This window comes from Sus scrofa, chromosome 9 (genome assembly GCF_000003025.6).
Source record: "Sus scrofa isolate TJ Tabasco breed Duroc chromosome 9, Sscrofa11.1, whole genome shotgun sequence".
Taxonomy (NCBI): domain Eukaryota; kingdom Metazoa; phylum Chordata; class Mammalia; order Artiodactyla; family Suidae; genus Sus; species Sus scrofa.
In genome coordinates this window covers 99,651,754-99,675,006 of record NC_010451.4, presented here as the reverse complement: position 1 = coordinate 99,675,006, position 23,253 = coordinate 99,651,754, and the positions used below count along the sequence as shown (strand labels likewise).

The 23,253-nt window shown below is 34.2% G+C and overlaps 1 protein-coding gene across 4 annotated transcripts in view; it reads left to right on the top strand.

Moving 5' to 3' along the window:
• Window positions 4,732-23,253, top strand: part of LOC100511343 (platelet glycoprotein 4-like) — a 68,413-nt gene continuing 49,891 nt past the window's right edge. The window contains exons 1-2 of one of the 4 annotated variants that reach the window (XM_021063491.1): window positions 11,900-11,965; window positions 12,204-12,321. The gene's annotated coding sequence lies outside the window, so the exon portion shown is untranslated. Of the gene's footprint in view, window positions 4,830-11,817; window positions 11,966-12,203; window positions 12,322-23,253 lie in introns of those variants that run through there. The other 3 variants (XM_005667697.3, XM_005667698.3, XM_003130227.6) reach the window with 3 other exon arrangements.

The window sequence follows — 23,253 nt, the reverse complement described above, 5'->3', positions numbered from 1 at the left end:
TTGCAGAACATATAAATGGACAACAAGTGCTCCCAAAGCTGAAATGGGTCAAGTTTTAGCAGCTGTGGGCTCTGAGGGCACATTCACATCGGGGTTTGACTGGGCCAGAGAATGAGCTGCCTCCAAAGCACCTACAGCAGGACCAAGGGAATAACTACTATTGTCCTGGAATCTGATTTCAGTGGCTCTGACCTGGTGGTCTGCTGAAAACAATGCCTGAGAAACACCACAGCCAAGTGCCAGCATTCCCACAGTTAAGATGGTGCTGAGGGCAGTGTACTTTGTGAACCTACATGGTGGGTGAAAGGTACCATAAAAGAGCTCACTCACTGGTGAACAGATCCAGCAGAGGAATATTCAGGAGCTCTCCAATCTCACCTACCTCACAACACATATCAGAAACACAGCTCAGAAAAATGTCCAGGGACTCCTATTCCAACAATTTTTAAATATTTAACAATATTTAATGAATACCGAACATTGTAACTGTTTCTATACAGACATGGTTCTAATATTGATTTGCTGTTACCCTATTTTTTTAAGGGAATGGGGGTAGGGGAAAACAGAGGCTAGGTTAACATGGCCTCACTGCACAGGATCATAACCTAAAAATTTAATAATTCAGATGTTCTCTAGTGTACAAAGAAATAATTGAAGTCAATAAGCCTTGTTTCCACCAACATATCAAACTTCTTTTGAAACTATAATATGAACATTGTCTGAGGCATTAGCTTCAAGCCAATGGTTTTTAAGAGCTATTTAAGAAACAGAATTAAGGATACATTCTCCAGATTAAGGATACATTTTACAGTTCAAAATATTTTCTTCCTTCTAAAAATGTGAGACAAAGAATAATTTACACTAACTGATTTTTGTTATTGAGCTTCAGAAACTTTCCACAAGACGAAAAAAAAAAAAAAAAAGAAAAAAGGGATAAAGAAAAAAGGAAAAATTAAACAAAATCTCTACAACCACAGCTCAGCTAATGCTATTTTTTCCATTGTTACCAGTCAGCTTCAAACCCACTGTGTGGAAAGCCCATTTTTCCATGCACCTAAATGATAGATACAGGCTATGAAATTATTTAGTCTATTTGTAGCAGCTTAGGCAGGTACAGCCAAACAGAAAGCTTCAAGAAACTATACAGAAATCTTACAATGTGGTATTTGAATTTAAAATATGAAACATAAAATCTATACAAAAAAATATAAAATCAAAAAAGGGGAAAATACAGGCATAAAATAAAAAGAAATAATCAAACTGAATAAAGAAAAAGAAAGGAGCAAAGAAGAAACACAATCAACTGAAAAACAAAGTTTAAAATGGCAATAAATACATAAGTATCAATAATTACCTTAAATATAAATACACTGAATATGCCAATCAGATGACATACAATGGCAGACTATAAAAAAAAAATAGCCTACAATATGCTATATACAAGAGACCCACTGTAGGGCAAATGACACACATAGATTGAAAGTGATGGGATGGAAAAAATTATTTCATGCCAAAGAAAAAGACTAGAAAGCAGGAGTCACAACCCTCATATCAGACAAAATAGACTTAAAAACAAAGACTATAAAGATAAATGAGAGTATATAATGATAAAATAATGAATACAATCTAATATAGGAGTACCCAAATACATCAAACAGATACTAACAGAGAAAAAGGGAGAAATTGATGGGAATACAATAATAATAGGAGCCTTTGACACCCTACTCATGTCAATAGACAAATCTAGAAAGAAAACCAATAAAGCAAAAGATATTCCAAACGATACAATAGAATAGGTAGACTTAATTGATATTTTCAATACATTACATCAAAACATAACAGAATATGCATTCTTTTCCAGGGTACATGGAACATTCTCTAGGATTGATCACATACTAGAGCACAAAATTAGCATCAACAAATTTAAGAGTATAGAAATCAAACACAGGAAAAGAAATGAGAAAAAAAATGACTTCTTGAAGACTATATAGCATGCTACTGAAAAACTAATGGATCAAAAAAGAAATCAAAAAGATAATTTAAAAATACCTCGAGAATGAAGGTCCTAAGAAAACTAAAGAAATAATTAGTAGATGATCCAGCAATTCCACTCCTGGGCATATATACCTGGAAAAACTATGATTGAAAGGGATACATGCACCCCAATATTCATTGTGGCACTGCTCACAATATTCAGGACTTGGAAACCACCTAAATGTCCACTGACAGAGGAATGGATTAAGAAGATGCAGAACACATATACAATGGAATACTACTCAGCCATAAAAAGTAATGAAGTAATGCCATTATAGCAACATGGATACAACTGGAGAGTCTCATACTAAATGAAGTAAATCAGAAAGACAAAGACAAACATAATATATACTGTATCACTTATCTGTGGAATCTAAAATATGGTGCAATAGAACATATATTCAAAATAGAAACAGAACCATGGAGAAGGAAAACAAACTTGTGGTTCCCTAGAGGGGAGTGGGGAGGGAGAGGAGTGGACTGGGAGTTTAGAGTTAGTAGATGCAAATTATTAAATTTAGAATGGATAGACAACAAGATCCTACAGTATAACACAGAGAATTCTATCCAATCACCTGGGGTAAACCACAATGGAAAGGAATATAAAAGAAAGAATGTATTTATGTGTATAACTAAGTCACTTTATTGTACAATAGAAATTAGTATAAGATTGTAAATTAGCTAAACTTTAATTTTAAAAGAATCAAGGAGTGTTGTTAACTGTGGCAAAGACAATGGTAGCCACAAATATTTTGTCCACTTTCCTGCATCTCTCAAACCCCAGCCATTAGGAATTATGCAATAAATTAGTGCCCATTGTCCATGGATGGAAGTGCCATGCAATACTTCCTCAGAAGCCCTGAAGAGCATCAGGTTCTTATCACCTGTTGCTACACCTGACTTCATGCGTAGGAGATGGTCAGCTCCTATCAGCTTGCCTTTCTGGGTGACCCTCTGGAACAGAGCCCCACCAATTCTCATGTTAGAGCATATGGTATAAGAATGAAAGAAACTGTTGTTTAGTTATGCCACAGAAATTTTTTGAAGTTCCATTATCGTAAAAACTAAAACCAATTTTGAATAATAAAGGATGCCCCAAAGCTGGAAGTTTTTAAAGTTGTCTTTGAGGCCAACAATTGTACCTGTTTTACTAAATTTAGAAGCCTTGAAAATCTTTATATGTGAAAATTGAGAAATCCTGCACTAACATTTACTAAATGGTGCCCCTCAGAACCCTAATCCTGGGATATAATAGATACCATATGGGAAAAATTGGTCCTCTGTGGAAATATTTGAGAAATACTGCAAACTAAACAGCCATCTTGGAGAGTCACTATACATATAAGCATGACAAATGACATCTTCATTCCAATTTTCTAAACATAAGCACAGAACACGGTTCCTTCCATTAAATATTTGGGGTAGTAACTCACAGAGTTACAATTTCAGAAAGCCAAAATGAAGAAATGTTTAGTACTTCTTTTCTACAGGGCTGTTAAGAGATGGAGGGATTATGCATCTTTCCTATGGTTCAAAAGCTCCAGATAAATCTGTCCTGAGACATGTTTCTGCAATATTTTCTTAGCCTCTTTGCTGAAAACTCCATCTTGTCCTGGTTTACTTTATCCCATCTTCTTGCTTTACTTTATCCCATCTTCCTAGTTTACTTTATCCCATCTTCTTGCTTTACTTTATCCCATCTTCCTGCTTTACTTTATCCCATCTTCCTGGTTTACTTTATCCCATCTTCCTGCTAGAAAAGCTGTCCCAGTGCTGGTAAATGACTTAAGCTTAAGAACAAAGACCTAAAGGCACAAGCATGGTATGTCCTCTAAGGAACAAGAGAAAGAGGAACCTCATGGCCAAGTGGTTTATGAGCAGTCATTAGCAGAATATGCATTAGCAAAGAGAACCAAGGTGCAAACCTAGGCATGTTGCAAATAGGCATGTTTGCAGAAGCACAGTGAACATTCTCTCGAATGCTATGCATAGATAACTCAAACGCTAATGATTGTTATGTGCCTAAAGGTCAGAGTAAAAGCTTAACCTTCTACCAGCTAAGTGGCTTTTAAAATAATAAAAGAACTTATAAAATAGTAAACAAACCCTATATCCTACACCCATAGCCCCTCCTCATTTGACATCATCCTAAAGAGCACAATAAAAGCAGTGTGGTTTCTTGAGGCGGTGCTCTTGGTCCCTGAGACCTTGAGTCCCCTTACTTAAGATAAATGTCTCTGTGTCTTATTTCATGTTAACTTTTTTCCTTAAGTTTCACAGCACCCTTCTTCAGCCCCATCCTGCTGAGCTGGTCTCAGCAAAATCAACACAATATAGGGAAGATAAAGAAAATACATGTTGGTCACAAAAGAATCCTCTTATTCTTAAGAAAAGTGCTCCAAATGTGCCTAAAATATCTGAACTTTAACTTTTTGGTCATGACAAAATTTCCTGTTACATATAAATTTTGCAGCAGATAAAGGGAAGTACAAGGTGCACATGCACATACATGTGTGTGCTTACATGTCCATATATATATGTATATATGTGTGTATATATACATGTGTATATAGATAAGAACATAAAAAGGACTTATTCCCCCTCCCCTTAAAGAGTTAAGTCAGATTTGCAAACAGTTCAAGTTAAGATTTGGTCTGCCAACATTTTTAGAAGGCCTTTGAAATTTACATATTGATCTGCTCTGTCCACATGAGAACTATCCATATATACAGAGGCACTCTCCTTTTAATCTCTTTTATACACAGCTCCTACCACCACGTCTGTGAAACATATGGGTAAGTTTATTTTATATCTTTAATGCAGTAAGTTTACTTTCATCCTGTCTTTTGATTAGACTACAGGGCTTAAGTCAAAACTTTAATGACCCTGATATTCTGCATTTTATCTTAAGTTATGTCCTTGAAATTCTCTTTTAAAGGTGATATTAGAAACCTCAATTTTAACCTCTCAAGTTTTCATTGGCATTACTGTACTACTGTTATGTCTTAGGCACTTGATATTATCATTTTATATTATGTATATATTTATTTTTCTTCCTGAATGTAAAACCCCTTCTCACAAAATACTCTTATAGAACTATTAAAGCAATAAAGCTATTGCTTTAATAGTTCTATAAATGAAGAAGGGATCAATTGAAAAATAGATGTTTATGTATAAACACACACACCATCATGTGCATATGTATATGCATAAATATGTGTATGTATATCTCCATGCTTAGTTACCCCAAGGATTAAAGTGATGAAACAAATTGTACTTTATTGTCTTACACTGATGACCAATGTTTTGAGATACTTTACTGTGTATGTATATGTTATAGGCTTTTACATGAATTGTGTTATTTAATCTCAAAATAATTCCATTAGTTGCCACTTACAGAATATGTTCATTGTTCATTCCTTCTTTGTTGTATTTAGATATTATTTTCTTTTCTAATATTAGGTTATTTAAAGTTGTTATACAACTTACATAAATGTCTTGAAAAGAATAAAATTAGGTACTAATCAAGAACTCATGTGTGCATAAATTTTCTTTCAGAAAATGGTACAGGCTCTTCAATCAGTCTATCTGGGTTTTAATTCTTGTTTTGACACATAGTAGTTGTGCGACCTCAAGTAGTTTTCTAAAGAACAAAGTAAGGTGTTAGGATAAGTCAACCAGATACCATAATGAGAAGCTTTTATTTAGACAACTGGCATGTAGCAAGCCCCCTGCTACATGTTAACTCTGTTACTTTATCATCATCAAAATTTATAGGTCTTTGTTTATTCATACAATCTAGAACTGCAATGCACATAATGTTAAAATTCTTCAAGTTTGCTGAAGTGTAAACCAAAGGAATGAATCACTTAAAATTTTTATCTATTGTAGGATCTGTATAAGGCTTTATATTTTAAAATTTAAATCTATCATATGATTTGATCTTCACCTTGAGGCTGTAGGTAGAATCAGTATTACTCTCTTTGACGAGAGGAAATCAGAATTATGAAGACTGTGTGCTCCCAGTTCACAAAAACATGAACAAAGCTGTGAACTTGGGCCATGTGATTTCTTGTCTAGAATGCTTATCATGCATCTTTCATCTGCTTCTCAAATATGTTGCAATATTTATAATTACTCAACATACTTTACTGTTCCTCTTTTACTTCACAAATGTTAAAGTCCATGAATCAATTTATCTGGAAATACTGTTCTAAAGGATTTTTTGAAACCATAAAAATGCTAGAAGAATGTTTATTATTTTCATATTCTTGGAGAGAGCCTTTCAAATCATGGTATAACACCCAAAAAGATTTACCACGAATGTTAATGGCATAAAAATTGAAAATTTAAGTTATTTAAAAATAAAGTAAAAATAAAGTTTAAAATAGTAATTTAAAAAAATTTCAAATCTCATGAGTGAATAACTCCCTACTATTCAATAAAAAAAACACAAAAACAAAAGATGAACAAGTGTATTACCAAACATATTTTAAAATATAAATGCTGATATACTTAAGAAAATACAGTAAAACTTCACTCAAATACTTATCAATAAAATAAGTATGTGTTAAAAACTTAAAGTTCAGTATAAACAAGTGTGAGTGATAGATGGAGACAGGCTTTTTCACACATTGTACACATATGAACACATATGAACAGAAACTTGGTAAAATTCACTTTCCCTCAAAAAAGTATATACTTTTAACCCAGAAATTTCACTTTCTGCTGTTTACTACTGCCCAAGTATATAGGTAAAACTATACTAACAGGAATATTCAGCATTGTTTTTGCAAGATCAGAGAACTAGAAGAAAACAAAGTTCCATTAAATTTAAAAGACAATATTACCAATTATTCAAAAGACAATACTACATTTGTTATGGAATATATTTCAATAATTGAAAAAAGAGAGTTTATACTATCCAAGATATGAGAATATCTCCAAGGCACCTGAAACTAACAGATGCAAGTTGCAGAAAGTGGGTTTTGGTATAAGTATAAGTCCATATTCATATGTATATAAGTATAAAATTACTTGGAAAGGGAAGGTAATGGGCACATACCTAACACTGGTCACTCCCGAGGAACAGAACTGGTAGTTGAACAAGACCTCATTTGTACCTTTCTATAATTTTCAATAATTTTGCTAGTCCATATGACTTTATTCTCCAAAAGTTTGTCAATAATCATCAGAGCAATTATTTATTAAAAGATACTATATCACTGGCTCTTTACTAAGTCCTTCATATTACCACACTTGATCTTTATAACATACTGAGAAGGAGCTATTCCCACTAAGAGAGGTAAGACAGCAACATGTCTTACACTATGGTAAACTATGGATTCCAAATTCCTACTTAAGCACATTCACTTCCATGGCGGATGCTCTTCATCTCAATGCATTGCGTATCTGTGGTATGAATAAGAAGTATAATAACCTCTCAATTCTGGTCATTCTCACTCCTTCCAAAATATTATTCTGGCTATGATCATCAGGTGTCTATTCTTTGATTCAGTTGATTATACCAGCTATGAGCCTGCTCTGTGCTCTGAGGATTCAGCAATGAACTAAAGAGATAAAGGTTTACCCTCCTACTGAATCAAAGTTCTAGCAAATGCAGAGGCAGGAAAAAAAAAAAAGTCAAATCCATGTCTGATGGTGCTGTGTAATCTCAGTAACCTGAGCATAGAAAGGGGAAAGGGTCAGGGGCCTGATGGGAAGGGACACATTTTGATGTCTCATAATCAGATCTCTGCTACATGTGACACGCAGCTCACCTCACTTAGTTATTAAGATTCTCTTATTTAGGCTTCTCCATGTTTTAAGAAAATAAGAATAAGTAGTTATTTAACTCCTAATCCCCAGTCAATACAGTTAGCTCCTTCTCACATCAGAATCCTTTTATGACTGTTTGATTCCAAACCCTATATGGTCTTTCAGAAAAAAGAAAAAAAAAAAAAAAAGAAGAAGAGTTCTCAAAGAACTAACTATAAGCTGACCTCAGAGTATTAACAGTTTTATCTTTTCATTCTACTAAAATCTGTCTAGTGCTATAGCACAGTTATATAAGGCAAGATATACCCTCCTGTAAAACATATCCCTTCAAAATACTGCACATACATAATCTTTTGAAAATGAAAACTCCAACATTCATTACTCAGTAATGTCTGCCTTACTATTCCAGGAGAATATTTTGCTCAAAATATAAATATATGGTTGCAGATTTTATTTAGCTATGCACTTTCTATGTCTTGTGTGCTAAGCTACTCAGGAACTGCTGTCTATAGGAATGAATATTTAACAGCTTCCTCTGGGAATGCGCATTTGATTCCTTGGGATGCTCACGGGAGGGTGTGGTACTGTCCTCTCCAGATAGAGGATTCAGATGACATTAGGCCACTGATTAATAATGATCCAAGTAAGTTCAGTGTCAACTTAGCTATCTGTTTTGCATATACTTTTTCTGAAATATCTTTAAGTGTTCATGCTTATAATTATACTTTCAATACATATAAGATATGTGGTTTAAAATAGGTCCTATCTGAACTCCTGTATTGGTGAGCTATTTCTGAATTGTCCAACTGGAAGGTGTGTGTATTCCTGTACATATGTGAGAATTAAGGCTGATAAGAGAATATATCAATGCAGATTAACTACAAAAAAAAGAGAGAGATTCTTAGACAAAATATTTATTGACTTAGACTTTATACTACCTGTTTACTAATAGAACAAAGATAAAAGGTCACAGTTATAAGGGAATCATTTTTTAAATTTACCTGAAATCTATATATGTCACTCTATTGAAAAAAGTTTTTCTGGCATTTAGTTGACTTACAGTGTTGTATTGGTTTCAGGGGTACAGTATAGTGAATTGGTTATACATATAAACATAGCCATTATTTTTCCCATATAGGTTATTATAAACTATTGAGTAGATTTTCCTGAGCTATTCAGTAGGTTTTTATTAATCATTTATTTTAGACAGCAGTGCGTGTATGTTTTTCACACCTTCCCAATTCCTCCCTCCCCACAATGGTTTCACGTATAGTAACCATAAGATTGGTTTTGAAATCTCTGAGTTTGTTTCTGCTCTATAAAGAAGTTCATTTATCACATATAAGAGATATCATATGATATTTGTCTTTGGCTTAGTTTACTCAGTATGATAATCTCTAGGTCCATCCATTTTGCTGCAAATGGCATTATTCCATTTTTATGACTTAATAATATTCCATTGTATATATGTTCCACTCCTTCTTTATCTGTTCCTCTACCAGTGCTCATTAAGGTTGTTTCTGTGTCTTGGCTATTGTGAGTGGCACTACAATGAGTATTAGGGTGCATGTATCTTTTCAATTTATGGTTATCTCTGGCTAGATGCCCAGGAGTGGGATTGTTGGATCATATGGTAATTTAATACTTAGTTTTTTAAGGAACCTCCATACCATCCTTCACACTGGTTATACCAATTTACATTCCCACCAATAGTATAAGAGGGTTTCCTTTTCTCCATACCCTCTCCACCATTTACTATTTGTAGATTTTTTTAAAGATGAACATTATGATTGGTGTGAGGTAATACCTCATTGTAGTTTTGACTTGTGTTTCTCTAATGATTGATGATGCTGAGCATCTTCTCATGTGTTTTTTTTCTCTCCTTCCTCTTTGGAGAAATGTCTGTTTAGGTCTTCTGCCAATTTTTGATTGGGTTTTTTTTTTAATATATAAAGTTGCATGTGATGTTTGTATATTTGGAGATTAATCCCTTGTCAGTGCTTCAGTTGCCAAGATTTCCTCCAATTCTATGGATTTTTTTGTTGTTGTTTTTGCTTTTGTTTTTAATGGTTTCCTTTGATATGAAAAGATTTTAAATTTAACTAGGTCCCATTGGTTTATTTTTGTTCTTATTTTCATTATTATAGGATATGGATCAATAAGATATGGTTGCAATTTATTTCAAAGTGTGCTATGTCTGTTTTCCTCTAGGAGTTTTACAGTGTCTAGCCTAAACATTTAGGTCCTTAACCCATTTTGAGGGGTGTGTGTGTGTGTGTGTGTGTGTGTGTGTGTGTGTGAGAGAGAGAGAGAGAGAGAGAGAGAGAGAGAGATACTGTTTTGATTACTGTAGCTTTGTAGTATAGTTTGAAGCCAGGGAACCTGATTTCTACAGTTCCATTTCTCTTTGCCAATGTTGCTTTGTTTATTTGGGGTCTTTTGTGTTTCCATACAAATTTTAAAATGTTTTGTTGTAGTTCTGTGAAGAATGTCCTTGGTAATTTGATAGGGATTGCATTGAATTTGTAGATTGCCCTGTATAGTATAGTCATTTTGACAATATTGATGCTTCCAATCCAGAGCATGATATATCTTTCCATCTGTGTCATCTATTTCTTTCATCAGCATCTTATAGTTTTCAGAGTATATGTCTTTGTCTCTAAATAGATTTATTAAAAGTTTAAATCTTAATAATACAAGGCCATTTCTCCTCTATTATAATTATGTGGCCAGGCATTTGAAAAAATCCCAATATGCGTAAAGAATTTTATAACTTATTAATTTTTAAGTAAATGTGTCACTCAAAATACCCTGGAAAGAGAAAGCAATGATTGAGGAGAAAAAGTGTTTGGATTCCTTTCCAATTGTATTGCACAGCTAGCAAATTCAAGGATTTGACACAGGCCCAGAAGGGACAGCACAAACGATCCAATGAGGATTGGTTTAAATACAGTATAATGAATGAAACATATTTCTGCTTGTTATTGTTAGGTTGATGTCTTTTATGGTTGATTTAGAGGCATTTCTTAGAGGTCTATACAATAGATAACTTTCCAAAGATTTTGATTTTGCCTGTGTGATTCTGAGCATTTCTTTATAAGAATGGATTTTTAATATTGAGGGTCTATTTTACTCCCAAATCCAAAGGGTTTTATTTGGTTAGATTTTTAAAAAATTATTTTCCTTTAAAATAACTGAGGTATATGCTTTTATATTAAAAGGTCATTCTAAATAGTCATTCTATTTATTTTTAAACATAACTTTTTTATTTTATTTATTTTATTGTCCACAATTGTGGCATGTGGAATTTCCTCAGCCAGGGATTGAACCTGAGCCAATGCAATGATACTGCTGGATCTCTTAACACACTTCACTACCACGGAATTCCAGTAATTCTATTTAAATGTTATTTAATACTTGTCTTTTTATCTGAAGAAATCAAAAAGAAATTTTTTTTTCTTTTTAGGGCTGCACCTGTGGCATATGGAGTTTCCCAGGCTAGGGGTCAGATCAGAGCTATAGCCATCAGACTACGCCTGAGCCACAGCAATGCAGGATGCAAGCCACGTCTACAACCTGCACCACAGCTCAGAGCAATGCCCAATCTTTAGCCCACTGAATGAGGCCAGGGATTGAACCTACAACCTCATGATTACTAGTCAGATTCGTTTCCACTGTGCCATAACAGGAACTTCTGTTTTTTGTTTTTGATACAAGGATTTTGCTGTGGTCATGAAACTTCTGTAAAACTAACAGGAAAGAATAAATAGAGAAGACCTTCCAGTTACAGCAATAAGCTGCTTCCTTTATAAAAGTCTCTTTGTCATTTTTGTTGATTGAGAGTCCCATGTTATTTTCACAATGTCTCAACACCCTTTAGATTAAGGCTTTATAGAAAATTGTATTTTATTTAAACTACATGAAATGAGTTTGGCAAAGTAAGTCATGCAGGAAAGTGAGACTCTGATAATTCTCCCTAATCTACATTTTTCACCCCTGGACTCAGTTCCTCATCTGGAATAATGATGTAGTAAAGCAGAATATATTAGAGGTTACTCAGCCAGTACATTCCTTTTGCTTCACTGGCTTCTGACTTACTTGGATGGACAAACGCACCCCAAAATGAAAGTGCTGCTGAGGATCTTAAATGGAGGTAATGAGTCCTCACCAGAACATAAAAATAGACCTATTAAGAGTTATATCAATAGTGGGATGGTGGGGGGAGGGTATTTTTTCCTTAATTCCTCTTGCAACACACCACTCTATAATCTGACATTGGCTTTTTTTTTTTTTTTGAGACATATTCAAAATTACAAACTTCTTGTAATGAGGTTTTCAGTGGGTTTTTTTCTGCAAAATATCTTTTTTTTAGTAGTGTTTTTTTTCCCCAGTAGGTCTTTCAGTAGGATTTTTGTTCAAAATACTGTTTGGCCGTCCTAAGAATTATCTGTTCCAATGTTGTCCAATGTTGTAGTATTTGACAGAAAAAAAAATTTTGCCTTTTTAAAGGTAAGTAATAATTTTTTTAATAAAAAGTTTTCTAACTCCCAAATGGAGAAATCATACTCCTATATAAACACCCTTAAGAAGTTATGGAAAAACAACAACAAGAAGTAGGAACTGTTTTCTTGAAGTCTTTAGGCTTTTTATTTTAATTTAGGTTTGTGTTGTTTTTCAAGTTATCAATCTCCCTACATTTTATTTTTAAAAAATATTAAATCCTTGTCCAATAGGCTATGGCATTTTGATTCTGTTTAAAACTTTATGTGTATCTGCAACATGTTTGTTAATATTTACTGCACATCACATATATTTAAAATTATATACTATGTAAATTGATTATTGTAGAACTTTGTTTACTTAGACAATACATGATTTTTAATTTAAATTATAAGTCAAAATAAACATTAATAAAAATCAGTATAGAGGGATTAGTGCACATAAGTGACTTATCACTTTTATGCCAACATGCTTTCTAATATGCAATTGTTCACTACTTATTACTTTAGTCATTAGTTTGTTTTGCTACTGGAAATGACAAATTAGAATTCATATATAATTCTAAATGGCATAATTCTCTAGAATATATCTCAGTTATTTTATGGAGTTATTTCATTACATATTAAGAGGTGTTATGCAGTTCCCATTGTGGTTCAGTAGTAACGAACTAGTCTAGTATCCACGAGAATGTGGGTTTGATCCCTGGCCTCACTTAGTGGGTTAAGGATCTGGTGTTGCCGCAAGCTGTGGCATAGGTAGGTTTTCTTTTTTTTTTGATGGTATCCTTTGCTGTGCACAAGCTTGTAGGTTTGATTAAGTCCATTAGTTTATTTTTGTTTTTATTTCTGTTGCCTTGGGAGAATGACCTAAGAAAACATTTGTACAGTTGATGTTAGAGAATGTTTTGCCTGTGTTCCCTTCTAGGAGTTTTATAGCATCTTGGCTTATCTTTAAGTCTTTAAGTCATTTTGAGATGATTTTTGTGCATGGTGTGAGGGTGTGTTCTAGTTTCATTGATTTACATCCAGCTATCCAATTTTCAAAACACCGCTTGCTGAAGAGACGGTATTTTATCCATTTTACATTCTTGCCTCCTTTGTCAAAGATTAATTGACCACAGGTATCTGGGTTTACTTCTGGGTTCTCTATTCTGTTCCATTGGTCTGTATGTGTGTTTTGGTACCAGTACCACACTGTCTTGATTACTGTAGCTTTGTAATAGTGTATGAAGTCTGGGAGAGTTATGCCTTGTGCTTGGTATTTGGTCCTCAGGATTGCTTTGGTAATACTGGGTCTTTTACAGTTCCATATAAATTTTTGGATTGTTTGTTGTAGTTCTGTGAAAAATGTCATGGCTAATTTGATAGATAGGGATTGCATTGACTCTGTAGATTGCTTTGGGTAGTATGGCCGTTTTTATGCTATTAATTTCCAGTATGGGGCATGGAATATCTCCACTTCTTTGAATCCTCTTTAATTTCCTTGATTAATGTTCTATAGTTCTCAGCATATAAGTCTTTCACATCCTTAGTCAGGTTTATTCCTAGGTATTTAATTTTTAAAGTGTGATTTTAAAAGGCTTTTTTTATATTCCTTTTCTATTATTTCATTGTTTGTATAGAGAAATGCAAACAATTTCTGAATGCTAATCTTGTATCCTGCTACATTACTGAATTTGTTAATAAGTTTGAGTAGTTTTTGTGTGGAGTCTTTAGGGTTTTCTATATATAGTATTGTATCATCTGCATAGAGTGACAGTTTTACCACTTCTCTTCCAATTTGGATTATAGGATTATTCCAATTATTTCTTTTGTTCATCTGATTGCTGGGGCTAGGATTTCCAATACAATGCTGAATAAAAGTTGTGAGAGTGACAAGGCCATCCTTGTCTTGTTCCAGAAGATATACAGATGGCCAACATGAAAAAATGTTCAACACCATTAATTGTCAGAGAATTGCAAATCAAAACTAAAATGAGGTACCACCTCACACCAGTCAGAATGGTCATCATTAACAAGTCAACAAATAACAAATGCTAAAGAGGGTGGGGAAAAGGGCACCTTCCATCACTGTTGGCGGGAATGTAAATTGGTACAACCACTATGGAAAACAGTATGGAGGTACCTTAGAGAACTAAACATAGAACTACCATATGACCCAGCAATAACAATCCTGGGCATATCTAGACAAAAGTTTAATTGAAAAATATGCATGTACCCTAATGCTCATTGCAGCACTATTCATAATAGCCAAGACATTTAAACAACCTAAAAGTCCATCGACAGATGAATGGATTAAGAAGATGTGGTATATATACCCAATGGAATACTACTAAGCCATAAAAAAGAACAAAATTATGCCATTTGCAGCAACATGGATGTAACTCTAGACTCTCATACTAAGTGAAGTTAAGTCAGAAAGAGAAAGACAAATTCCATATAATATCACTTATATCTGGAATCCGATATATGGCACAAATTAACCTATCTACAGAAAAGAAACAAACTTATGGACATGGAGAACAGACTTGTGGTTGCCAAGATGTAGGGGGAGGGGTGGGAGGCACTGGAAGTTGGGGGTTATTAGTTGCAAACTATTGTCTTTGGAGTGGATAAGCAATGAGATCCTGCTGTACAGCACATGGAATTATATCTAGTCACTTGTGACGGAACATGACGGAAGATAATGTTAGAAAAAAATGTATATATAGATATATATGACTGGGTCAATTTGCTGTACAGTAGAAGTTGACAGAACATTGTAAATCAACTATAATAACAAATTTATCAAATAAAAATAATATAAAATTGTGGAAAAAAATTTACAAAAAAATTAATCTACATTAAAAAGTAAAATAAATTTTAACATGTGAGAAGCTACATTATCAAGCAAACCAGATGTGAAGGAAAAAGCTTGATATGCTCTGAACAGCTGTATTTGAGAAAAGAGTGGGAACAAACTACACTTGTTTTTGAAGATAAACTTAAGTGGAAAAGCTGTTGAGGGGAATGTGTTGAGTAAGCTGAACTTTTCTCTTATTTACTCAGTGCGTGTTTTTCATAAATTATTTGTCCCTCTTTTCTTGAGGTGAATAAAACAACAGTTTACCTTTGAACAAAACAGGTTTGAACTTCTTCAGTCCAGTTTAATACAGATTTTTTTCAATAAATACTGAAGTACTATCTGATCCACAATGTGTATTTGGTTGAATCCACACATGCAGAACCACAGACAAAGAGCATATAACAGTTACTCCTCTTGTGCTGTTCAAGAGTCAACTGTATTTGTATTTCTGTTTTATGAAGCATAAGGTTAAACTATGATTAAAATAGCAATACTTATTCATGGTGACAAGGCATTGAAGCATAATTAATGAACCCAAATACAGCAGTCCCCCCATATCCATGAGTGTGGTGGGATACCTTCCAAGTCCCTCAGCAGATACCTGAAACCATGGATAGTACCAAACCCTAAGTAGTTCCCCCTAATCAGTGATTCTGCTATCCATGTTTTTAGTTATCCTCGGTTGATCACATTTAACACTGAGTAAGTGAAATCATAGAATGTAAAGCCACTGATAAAAGAGGACTATAATGTGAAATAGCTTTCCTATTCTTAGAAAAAAAAAATGGAAACTTATATCAAGGCAATAAGAGTGAGTCAGCCAGTTGAAAATATGAAAAAATTAGACAAGTTGAATCTTACTCTCTCAAAAATATCAGTATATGTATGAAGGAATGTTAGAGAAACACTTGTATCTTTTCTTTTGTATCATCCAGACCAGTATTAGACTAGTAACTGTCTAATCATGCAACTCAACAGAATAAATTATTGATGCTTCTGTTTTGTGGTGAACTTAATTCAACAGCAGTGAGCTGGGTGTACTATTTCACTTCAGTTTTAAATTCAAAACAAACAGAGCCTGGGAAGTATCCAGGTCTTCCCATGACTTGACTCCTCTGGGCTCAGGGTCCATAAAAGTCATAACAATGAGTTTTCAGGTTTAAGAAGGAGGCATTGGAGAACCTTTTTTGCCCCCACCCCCACCAGTCTTCCAACAGACTTCTTTGAGACACTTTGTCCCTTGCATGAACTCCTCTGTAGTCCATGGGGCTGCATGAATAAAGGATAATGATTCTGGTAAAAGTCAGATAGATTCACAACTAGGTGATGACATAGAATATGGAAAGGGGCAAATAAATGCACATATATCAATTTGGGAATAACTGAATTGCAATTTTTAAATCATTTTATATTCCATCTGTCAGAACTGCAAAGGACATTTCTATTGAATAACTTTTAGTTATAAAATATCTTTCTGAAAGAGATGACTTTATCTTTTAGCTCTTTTTAATAGATTCTTGATGTTTTATAAACAAAAATGGAATTTGACCATCGGGATTTACTGTCCCAATTTTTTAATGAGTTGCCAACTTAAAGTTTCTATAGGGATTCTTCTCAAGTTTCTTAAATATAAAACTGGAGAGTGTCAGGTGGGAGTGGGGAGATTGAGTTAGGAATTGGGGTCACAAGCTTCCCACCACTGCTGTAATCACAGTTGATTCTACCTAACGGTGTTGTGTGTAAGAATTTGAGAGAAATACCTTTTCAGCTGCTTTAATTAAAAACTTGGGATCTCTGTACAGTAGAAATTGACAGAACATTGTAAATTAGCTATAAGAAATAAAATAATAAATTTTCCTAAAGCCTAAAAAAAAATGTGGATCTCATCTTAGCATCTTATTTTACACATAAAGAAATTGAGGTTAGAATGATTAAATGGCTTGCGCATGATCACCTGGCAAAAGAGTAGCCAATAAGGCTTTGGTTTTATCACCAGGCTAACAGTCTCTGTTCTGCCTGATTGAGTCCCTATATTTTGATGACTACCTTAGATATAACTTGCAGATGAGAACTGAGAAAAGTCTATGAAATGAGCATTTAGTAAAATATGACTTAATCAACTCCCCTGAATATGATCACTTGTATATAGGACAGATTACCTCAGTGATATTCTCTACTTTGCAATTACAATGATTATTTAGAAGATTGATTCACAAGGATAGGCATTAACCTATTCTTTAAATGTTGGGTAGAATTAACCTTTGAATTTATTTTGTCGTGGAATTTTGATTGTGGGAAGTTTTAAGTCAGATTCAATTTTAATTCTTACAATTGGGCCTTCATATTTTCTATTTCTTCCTTGTTCAGTCTTGGGAGATTGTACCTTTCTAAGAATTAGTCCTTTTTCTAATGTGCCCATTTAAAAGGCATACAAGTGTTTGTAGTAGTCTCTTAAGGCTCGTTGTATTTCTGTTGCGACAGCTGTAACTTCTTTTTCATTTTTAATTTTCTTAATTTGGGACCTCTCCCTTTTTTCTTGATGAGTCTGGCTAAAAGTTAATCAATTTTGTTGATCTTTTCAGAGAGCCAGTTTAATTTCCTTGATCTTTTCCATTTTTTGTTTAGTCCACATTTCCTTTATTTCTGCTCTGATTTTATTATTTCTCTCCTTCTACTAACTGGATTTTGTTTGTTCTTCTTTTTTAGGTGATTTAACTGTAAGGCTAGGTTGTTTATCTGAGATCTTTCTTGCCCTGATATTGGCTTGTATTGCAGCAATATTCCCTCTTAGAACTGCTTTTGCTGTGTCTCATAGGTTTCATTTATCATTCATTATAATGCTGATTTCATGATGATGCGTTCTTTAACTTGTGCTTGTCTGTGAAGCTTTTGATTTCTCAGTCTCATCTGAATGAAATCATTGCTGGGTATTCTTGGTTGCGTTTTTTTTTTCCCTTTCAACACCTTAAATATATTTATATTTAAGTGCAAATGTAAAATCTTACAGAGGAAGGAACAGTTCCAAACTCATTCTATGAGGTTACCATCACCCTATACCAAAACCACATTGATACCACAAAAAAGAAAATACAGGCCAGTTAACACTAACAAATAGAGATTCAAAAATCCTCAAAAAATTCTAGCAAACTGAATCCAAAAATACATTGAAAAGTTCACAAACCATACTCAAATGGGATTCATCCCAGGAAGCAAAGGATTTTTCAACATTCACAAGTCAATCAGCATGATATTTCACAATAAAAATTGAAGATTAAAACATATGATCATTTCAATATACGCAGAAAAATGTTTTGATAAAATTCAACATATATATAGTAAAAACTATTCAAAAGGTTGAAAAGAGAGAAAATATTTCAGTAAAATAAAGGCCATACACAACAAGCCCAAGTTTACATCATGCTCAAGAGTGAAAATTTGATACTTTTTTTTTTTTTTTTTTTTTTTTTTTTTGTCTTTTTAGGGCCGTGCCCTCGGCATATGGAGGTTCCCAGGCTAGGGATAGAATCAGAGCTGTAGCTGCCAGCCTACACCACAGCCACAGCAACACCAGATCCAAGCTGCATCTTTGACCTACACCACAGCTCGTGGCAATGCCAGATCCTTAACCCACCAAGCGAGGCCAGGGATCGAACCTGCATGTTTATGGATGCCAGTCAGATTCGTTTCTGCTGAGCCATAAGAGTGAAAATTTGAAAGCACTTCCTCTACCATCAGGAAAAAGGCAAGCATTACACTTCTCAATACTTTTATTCAATGTAATTTTAGAAGTATGAATAAAGAGAAATAGATCAACTGAACAGACCAATCACTAGGAATGAAATCAAATATGTAATAAAAACAATCCTGGGTCTTTTGTGGCTCCAAATAAATTTTGGGAGTGTTTCCTCTAATTCTGTGAAAAATGTCATGGGTAATTTGATAGGGATTGCATTGAATCTGTAGATTTCTTTGGGTAGTATGGCCATTTTTACAATATTGATTTTTCCAATCCAGGAACATGGAATATCTTTCCATTTCTTTACATCTTCTTTAATTTCCTTGATTAATGTTTTATAGTTCTTGGCATATAAATCCTTTACCTCCTTGGTCAGGTGTATTCCCAGGTATTTGATTTTTGGGGGTGCAATTTTAAAAAGTATTGTGTTATTATATTCCCTTTCTAAAATTTCACTGTTAGTATATAAACATGAGACTGATATCTGAATGTTAATCTTATATCCTGCTATTTTGCTGAATTTGCAGATCAATTCAAGTAGTTTTGGGTTTGAGTCCTTAGGGCTTTCTATATATAGTATCATGTCATCTGCATACAGTGACAATTTTACCTCTTCTCTTCCTATTTGGATGCCTTGTATTTCTTTTGTTTGTGTGATTGCTGTGGCTAGGACTTCCCATACTATGTTGAATAGTAGTGGTGAGAGTGGGCATCCCTGTCTTGTTCCAGATTTTAGTGGGAAGGTTTTCAGCTTTACTCCATTGAGTTTTATACTTGCTTTGGGTTTGTCATAAATGGCCTTGATATGTTAAGGAATGTTCCCTCTATATCCACTTTGGTGAGGGTCTTGATCATGAAGGGATGTTGGACTTTGTCAAATGCTCTTTCTGCATGTATTAAGATGATCATGTGGTTTTTGACTTTTCTTTTGTTAATGTGGTGTATGACATTGATTGATTTCCATATGTTGAACCATCCTTGTGAACCTAGGATGAATCCCACCTGGTCATGGTGTATGATCTTTTTGATATGTTATTGGATTCAGTTGGCTAAAATTTTGTTGAGAATTTTTGCATCTATATTCATCAAAGATATTGGCTGATAGTTTTCTTTTTCGGTGATATCTTTGTCTGGTTTTGGAATTAGGGTGATGGTGGCTTCATAAAATGTCTTTGGGAGTGTTCCTTCTTCTTCAACCTTTTGAGAAAGTTTAAGGAGGATAGGCATAAGTTCCTCTTTGTATGTTTGGTAGAATTCACCTGTGAAGCCATCTGTTTCTGGACTTTGAATTGAAGGGAGTGTTTTTATGTCATATTCAATTTCATATCTAGTGATCAGTCTGTTCAGTTGATCTATTTCTTTTGTTTCAGTTTCGTTAGGTTGTAAGACTCTAGAAAGTTTTCCATTTTTTCTAGATTGTCAAATTTGTTGGCATATAATTGCCAAAGCAATCCTGAGAAACAAAAACCAAGCAGGAGGCTCTCACAGACCTCAAGCAGTATTACAAAGCCACATTCATCAAGACAGTGTGGTAGTGGTACCAAAGCAGACATACAGACCAATGGAACAGAATAGAGAACCCAGAAATAAACCCAGACACCTATGGTCAATTAGTCCTTGACAAAGGAGGCAAGAACATAAAATGGGAAAAAGACAGTCTTTTCAGCAAGAATTGCTGGGAAACCTGGATAGCTACATGCAAAGCAATGAAACTGGAATACGCCCTCACACCATGCACAAAAATAAACTCAAAATGGCTGAAAGACCTAAATATAAGACAAGACACCATCAATCTTCTGGAAGAGAATATAGGGAAAACATTATCTGACATCAACCTCACAAATGTTTTCTCAAGTCAGTCTCCCACAGCAATAGAAATTAGAGCAAAAATAAACCCATGGGACCTAATCAAACTGACAAGCTTATGCACAGCAAAGGAAACCAAAAAGAAAACAAGAAGATAACTTACGGAATGGGAGAAAATAGTTTCAAATGATGAAACTGACAAGGGCTTAATCTCTCAAATGTACAAACTACTTATACAACTCAACAGTAAAAAAACCAACAACACAATGGGGAAATGGGCAAAAGACCTGGACAGACATTTCTGCAAGGAAAATATACAGATGGCCAACAAGCACATGAAAAAATGCTCAACACCACTGATCATTAGAGAAATGCAAATCAAAACTAGCATGAGCTACCACCTCACACCAGTCAGAATGGTCATCATTCATAAGTCCACAAATAACAAGTGCTGGAGAGGGTGTGGAGAAAAGGGAACCCTCCTGCACTGCTGGGAATGTAAGCTGGTACAACCACTATGGAGAACAGTATGGAGGTACCTTAGAAAACTGTACATAGAACTACCATATGACCCAGCAATGCCACTCTTGGGCATATATCCAGACAAAACTTCCCTTGAAAAAGACACATGCACCCACATGTTCACTGCAGCACTAATCACAATAGCCCAGACATGGAAACAACCTAAATGTCCTATTGACAGATGATTGGATGAGGAAGATATGGTACATATACACAATGGAATACTACTAAGCCATAAAAAAGAACAATTTTGTGCCATTTGCAGCAACATGGATGGAAATAGAGACTCTCATCCTGAGTGAAGTAAGTCAGAAAGAGAAAGACAAATACCATATGACATCACTTATATCTGGAATCTAATCTACAGTACAAATGAACTTTCCACAGAAGAGAAAATCATGGATTTGGAGAATAGACTTGTGGTTGCCAAGAGGGAGGGGGAGGGAAGAAAAGGGACTGGGGGTCTGGGGTTAATAGATGCAAACTATTGCCTTTGGGGTGGATAAGCAATGAGATCCTTCTGTATAGCACAGGGAACTATATCTAGTCACTTGTGATGGAACATGATGGAGGTTAATGTGAGAAAAAGAATGTATATATACACATGTGTGTATATATAAATATGTGTGTGTGTGTTTATATGTATGTATGTGTGTGTGTGTGACTGGGTCACTTTGCTGTACAGTAGAAACTGACAGTACACTGTACAATGAAAAAAATAAAAATTATTAGTAAAAAAAAAAAAATAGAAGGCCTAGCCACAGAAATCAGACAAGAAAAGAAATGAAAGGAATCCAAACTGAAAATGAAGAAGTTAAACTATCATTGTTTGTAGATGACCTGATACCATGTATAGAAAATCCTAAAGACACTACCAGAAACTACAAAAGCTCATCAATAAATTTAGTATAGTTGCAAGGAACAAAATTAATATACATAATAAATCTGCTGCCTTTCTATACATGAACAGTGAACTATCAGAAAGAGAAATTAAGGAAACAATCTCATTTACCATCACATCAAAAAGAAAAAAATACTCAGGAACAAACCTACCTAAGGAGGAAAAAGATCTATTCTCCTAAAACTATAGGATACTGATGAGGAAACTGAAGATGACACAAGCAGATAAAAAGATATACCATGTTCTTGGACTGGAAGAATCAATGTTGTTAAAATAACTATTTTACCCAAAGCAATCTACAGATTTAATGTGATCCCTATCAAATTACCAATAGCATTTTTCACAGAACTAGAACAAAAAAATTAAATTTATACAGAAACACAAAAGACTCTGAATAGTCAATCATAAAAAATAAAAACAAAGGTGGAGGACTCAGGCTCCCTGACTTCAGACTACATTACCAAATTATAGTAATCAAAATAGCATGGTATGGGCACAAAAACAGACATATAGATCAATGGAACAGGATAGAAGGTTCAGAAATAAACCTATGTACCTATGGTCAATTAATCTACAACAAAGGAGGCAAGAATATACAATGGAGAAAAGATAGTCTCTTCAATAAATGGTGCTGGGAAAACTGGATAGATGCATGTAAAAAATGAAGTTAGAGCATTTGCTAACACCATTTACAAAAATAAATTCAAAATGGATTAAAGACCTGGTAAGACCGTATACTTTAGAACTACTAGATACAAACAAAGGTACTACATACTTTGACATAAATTTCAGTAATATCTTTCTGGACCCACCTCCTAGAGTAATAGAAATAAAAACAAAAAATGAGACTTAAATAAACTTAAAAGCTTTTGCAGAGCAAAAATCCCATAAATAAAAAGAAAAGAAAATCTACAGAATGGGAGTAATATTTGCAAATGATGCAAAGGAAAAGGGATTAAACTTCATAATATAAAAAAAACTCATAGTGCTCAGTATCAAAACAAACAAACAACCTAATTAAAAATGGACAGAAAACTAGACAGACATTTCTCCAAAAAGACACAGGAGGCCAACAGGCTCTTAAAAAAATGTTCAACATTACTAATTATTAAAGAAGTGCATATCAAGACTA